Genomic DNA, 5,508 nt, shown 5'->3' on the forward strand with positions numbered 1-5,508 from the left:
GGGCCACATGATAGAAGAAACATTCTGTCGGGGTCCGGACTAGTAGATTAAAGAGAAAGAAAAAGAGAAATAAAGAAATAAGAGAAAGGGGGAGGGAAAAGGAGAGAGAGCAGGACAAAGAAAGAGAGAGAGGCAGAGAGCGTGAGAAACAAAAGATAAAAAGTCATGAGAGAGGGGGAAAAGAAAGGGCGAGGAAGAAAGAAATCCAAAGAGAAATAGAAAGACAGAAGTAGGGAAAAGAGAAAAGAAAGCACAAAGGGTAGAAAGAGAGAAAGGGAAAAGAGAGAAAAGGAAAAAAGGAAATTAGAGCAAAATAAGACACAGAGAGAGAAAAAGACAAAGAGCAACAAAGGAAGACAAAAGGAGAGACACGGAGAGTGAAAGAGACAGAGACAAAGAGTGGGAGAAAAGGGGTGGAAAAGAGAGAGAGAGAGAGAGAGAGAGAGAGAGAGAGAGAGAGAGAGAGAGAGAGAGAGAAACAAATACAAATACAGTGTCTTTGTTCGAGGCACCTGGCTTTGGCAACATCAAGTTGACATATTTCAACCTGCAGCTTGTTTTTCTCTTGCGCTTCTCCGAGTGTTGTCTCGCGGGCCGGATTCAATCCCTTAGCGGGCCTGATTCGGCCCGCGGGCCGCCTGTTTAACACCTGCGCCCTACAGTTTTCCTCAGCTGACTCTGACGGTGGAGAGATGGGAGCCATCACCGCCGGGAGCCTTTATCCACGTCCATTTTTACTTCCCGCCGAGTCAAAAGCACAAAAAGCGAACAAAAGACGAGCGGAATGCCAAACGCAGCAGATTTTATTGAGTGCACACATAAAAAGAGTCGTGGACGTCACATGCCTTCACGACGGGAGTAGTAACACACAAAAAGCATTTCCACAAATCAAACATCAGTCACATGAAGACGGAACGCCGCGGACGATATCCCTTGTCAGCTTTGGCTGTGTTTGAAATGGCATGCTAACATGCTAAAGCGCTAACACCACGCCAGCGTTATCCAGTTCCGACACGTTCCCGCTAATTCTCGTTTCCGTACGCGACCCCGACTCTTCCCGTTAAATAATAGAACCGCCGTGTCGTGGACTACGTTTCGAGGTTGACGCGAACGGCTTCGTTTTCACATTGTGTAAGATTCGAACCCTTCCTTTCACATATGTCCTTTTTTTTAACCAGCGGACATCTGGATTTTTTTTCCTTTTCAAGTTATTTTTCGAGATTGTCATATACGGCGATTTCAAGCACAGCCTGAGCACCACTGACGGAAGCGGGCGATCGATGAGTTAAAGCTTTAAAACTGCTTTAACTCTAAGGTTAGAGAAGCTCGAACCCAAAAGTAAATTAAGCTTTTCATCTTTAGCCCAAAAATAAAAACAAACCTCAAGAGTATAGTAGGCTCTAAAGCTTTAACTACAGAGTTAAAGCAGATTCAAAGCTTTAACTACTGAGTTAAACATATGCAAGGCCGACCATACTTATATATTTTTAATAATAGGTTTCATTTATTTTTGCAAAAACGTCAGATTTGATCTCAATAAATATCAACATATTTGAGAATAAAAATCAAAGAGTTAAAGCTTTAAAACTACTTTAACTGTAGGGTTAGAGAAGCTTTAACCCAAAAGTCAAATAAACTTTTCATCTTTAACCCAAAAGTTTAAAAAAACTCAAGATTAAAGTAGAGTTTAAAGCTTTAACTACAGAGTTAAAGCCGATTTAAAGCATTAACTACTGAGTTAAACATCTGCATGTTCGACCATACCTACATATATTTGAAAGGTTTAATTTATTTTTGTAAAAACGTCAGATTGAACCTCAATAAATTTCAACATATTTGAGACTACAAATCAAAGAGTTAAAGCTTTAAAACTGCTTTAACTCTGAGGTTAGAGAAGCTTTAACCCATAAGTAAATTAAGCTTTACAGCTTTAACCCAAAAGTAAAAAAAAAACCTCAAGACTAAAGTAGGCTTTAAAGCTTTAACTACAGAGTTAAAGCAGATTTAAAGCTTTAACTACTGAGTTAAACATATGCAAGGCCGACCATACTTATATATTTTTAATAATAGGTTTCATTTATTTTTGCAAAAACGTCAGATTTGATCTCAATAAATATCAACATATTTGAGAATAAAAATCAAAGAGTTAAAGCTTTAAAACTACTTTAACTGTAGGGTTAGAGAAGCTTTAACCCAAAAGTCAAATAAACTTTTCATCTTTAACCCAAAAGTTTAAAAAAACTCAAGATTAAAGTAGAGTTTAAAGCTTTAACTACAGAGTTAAAGCCGATTTAAAGCATTAACTACTGAGTTAAACATCTGCATGTTCGACCATACCTACATATATTTGAAAGGTTTAATTTATTTTTGTAAAAACGTCAGATTGAACCTCAATAAATTTCAACATATTTGAGACTACAAATCAAAGAGTTAAAGCTTTAAAACTGCTTTAACTCTGAGGTTAGAGAAGCTTTAACCCATAAGTAAATTAAGCTTTACAGCTTTAACCCAAAAGTAAAAAAAAAACCTCAAGACTAAAGTAGGCTTTAAAGCTTTAACTACAGAGTTAAAGCAGATTTAAAGCTTTAACTACTGAGTTAAACATATGCAAGGCCGACCATACTTATATATTTTTAATAATAGGTTTCATTTATTTTTGCAAAAACGTCAGATTTGATCTCAATAAATATCAACATATTTGAGAATAAAAATCAAAGAGTTAAAGCTTTAAAACTACTTTAACTGTAGGGTTAGAGAAGCTTTAACCCAAAAGTCAAATAAACTTTTCATCTTTAACCCAAAAGTTTAAAAAAACTCAAGATTAAAGTAGAGTTTAAAGCTTTAACTACAGAGTTAAAGCCGATTTAAAGCATTAACTACTGAGTTAAACATCTGCATGTTCGACCATACCTACATATATTTGAAAGGTTTAATTTATTTTTGTAAAAACGTCAGATTGAACCTCAATAAATTTCAACATATTTGAGACTACAAATCAAAGAGTTAAAGCTTTAAAACTGCTTTAACTCTGAGGTTAGAGAAGCTTTAACCCATAAGTAAATTAAGCTTTACAGCTTTAACCCAAAAGTAAAAAAAAAACCTCAAGAGTAAAGTAGGCTTTAAAGCTTTAACTACAGAGTTAAAGCCGATTTAAAGCTTTAACTACTGAGTTGGTGTGCAATCAAGGAACAAATACGTAAAACGAATCCCCAAATTTGCAAATACCTTACAAACACAAAATAAGTTACATTTATGCTAAGACGTACTTAAAAAATCTAAAAAGGTAATGAAAACACGTTCAAACTTAAATACAGTACAGTAATCCCTCGCTACCGCGCGCTTCGGTTATCGGTGCTTCACCGCTTGAAGGATTTTGAATTGGATTGTCTTTATTGTCACTGATATCAACAGATTGTGCATTGTGTTCTGCAGCAGACAACAGACAGTAAATGCTACCACCTGGGCTGTCACTGTTGCCACGCCGTGTGGCTCCAGGTTCTGTCACGGTTGCCTCGGCGCCCAACTGGCCCCGCCCATGGACAGCAGCTGAAACGCGTTGACAGATTGCTCCCTGGGAGTACTTAAACGCTGTCCTTTGAGTCGTTTGTGGTCGAAGCGTCTGCAAAACTCCTGTTAAACTCTGTTGTGATATGCCGAGCCTCTGAATCCCAGTTTTGCCTGTGTTTTTTTGTTCTTGTTTTGTCAAGCCCTGTAAATCTCCGTGTTTGCCTGTGTTTTGCCCCTGTTTTGTTCTCGCCCTGGGCTGTTTGATTTTTGACCACCTCGTGGCGATCAATCTACCTCCGCGACCAACGATCCACGGATCGAGTGTGCGCTCGTTCCTCTTCTCCCCAATAAACTGTGAGTAACGTTACGCGATTGGGTTCAGCTTCCTGTTTCCTGTTCTGGTTCGTGACATGGGCAGGTGTGACTGCCTGTGTGCGCATCTGGTGTAGTGTCAGTGAAACAGCGTGGAAGGCGCACAAGTCGATGTGGCCACCGAAACAAACGGCGTAGCATGGCGACAGCTAGCTTTTAGCGTCTCGTTACGTTGAAAATAAATTCAGCAATTAAATCGGAGGAAAGTCAGAAGAGTAGAAAGAAATGGTCATCACCAGCGGGTGCTCTGCGGATTGTTATCGGGTTTGGGAAGCGACTGAGGTGGTGTTGGGAGAGAAGGCAGTAGCGGTGCTGCAAGTGTGGCTAGACTCACAAGCTACCCCTGGCGAGCTTGTACATCACCAACGCCAGATCTGTTTCTCATGAATCAGATGACCTGGAGCTACAACTCGTGGGAAACCGCTACATTCGGAATGTTTGTATTTTAATCATCCCGGAGACCTGGCTCAATTCGAGGATACCAGATGCTAGCGTGCACCTAGCCAGAGGTTCTCTAAAACTTCTCACTCTGAAAGGAGAAGCCCTTTAATTTTGTTGCATTATGACTATAAAGAGCCTTCATTCAACTTCAATTTGTTTTTATTTGTAGATCTATGATGTTATTTTGTTACAGTTGTCTACTCTCAGTCTGTAATGACGTCATCTTCAGGTAAGTCTGCCCCCTTGAGGGCTTTTATGTAAGTGCAACAGTAATCTGCGAATTTTCCCCTTTCACTGGATTTTCTGGTCCCTGTTCACCGTAATAAGCGAGGGATTACTGTCTGTTTTAAACTTATGTGCAAATATATTCAAACATACCTAAATATTTTTAAAAATATTTGCAAATGTGTTAGAAAATACCTGAATTCATTTCAACATGTTTGCAAATATGTTCAAATGTACTTCAAACAGAAATAAAATAATTCCCTTACACTCTTACGTTTCACGGGGACATCTTATTTCAAACACATCATTTTTTGTTCATAGAATATAAGTTAAAAAGCATTATTCACCTATTTTATCCATCTCTTAGAAATGAGTGACATGGATATTGCCCTGGGGCTCAGCCAATCAGGGGTCACCTGCTTTCTGAAGCAGAGCCACGATTGGTCAGCCAATGATCAATTGGTCATTGAAGTGGTCAGCTAAAGACAAATCAAAATGGCTGCCCCGGGAGGAGGATAAAACAGGTAATTTTGCTTTTTTTTTTACTTTTATTCAACGTACATAATTATAATAAAAATTCTGTTTTTCAACTAAGGTGGCCAGCAAATTAGACTGTTATCAGGGAATCTTGTGAGTTAACTTTCCCTTTAAATACACCAAAATGCATATGTTTACAAATACGGTTAAACTTACTTGAGTAAACTACTGCTGTCAAAATGTCAAACTTTAACATAATTTAACCTTAATGTTTTGACTTAAGACTAAAGTAGGCTTTAAAGCTTTAACTACAGAGTTAAAGCAGATTTGAAGCATTAACTACAGAGTTAAAGCAGATTTGAAGCATTAACTACAGAGTTAAAGCAGATTTGAAGCATTAACTATAGAGTTAAAGCAGATTTGAAGCATTAACTACAGAGTTAAAGCAGATTTGAAGCATTAACTACAGAGTTAAAGCAGATTTGA

General features: G+C 38.1%; 1 long non-coding RNA gene across 2 annotated transcripts; it reads right to left on the bottom strand.

The window, feature by feature from the left end:
• Nucleotides 1–785: 785 nt before the first annotated feature.
• On the bottom strand, nucleotides 786–3,478 carry LOC148356221 (uncharacterized). Of its 2 annotated transcripts, XR_015852125.1 has the most exons (3): nucleotides 2,604–3,478; nucleotides 2,031–2,436; nucleotides 786–1,863 (listed from the first exon to the last, which is right to left on the bottom strand). It is a non-coding gene; the product is annotated as an uncharacterized LOC148356221 (long non-coding RNA). The 2 variants fall into 2 exon arrangements; XR_015852124.1 differs by lacking the exon at nucleotides 2,604–3,478 and having other exon boundaries at nucleotides 2,031–2,597.
• Between the last annotated feature and the right edge of the window lie 2,030 nt (nucleotides 3,479–5,508).

The sequence above is a fragment of the Urocampus carinirostris genome, chromosome 11 (genome assembly GCF_059441175.1).
Source record: "Urocampus carinirostris isolate Australia breed hairy pipefish chromosome 11, RoL_Ucar_1.0, whole genome shotgun sequence".
Taxonomy (NCBI): domain Eukaryota; kingdom Metazoa; phylum Chordata; class Actinopteri; order Syngnathiformes; family Syngnathidae; genus Urocampus; species Urocampus carinirostris.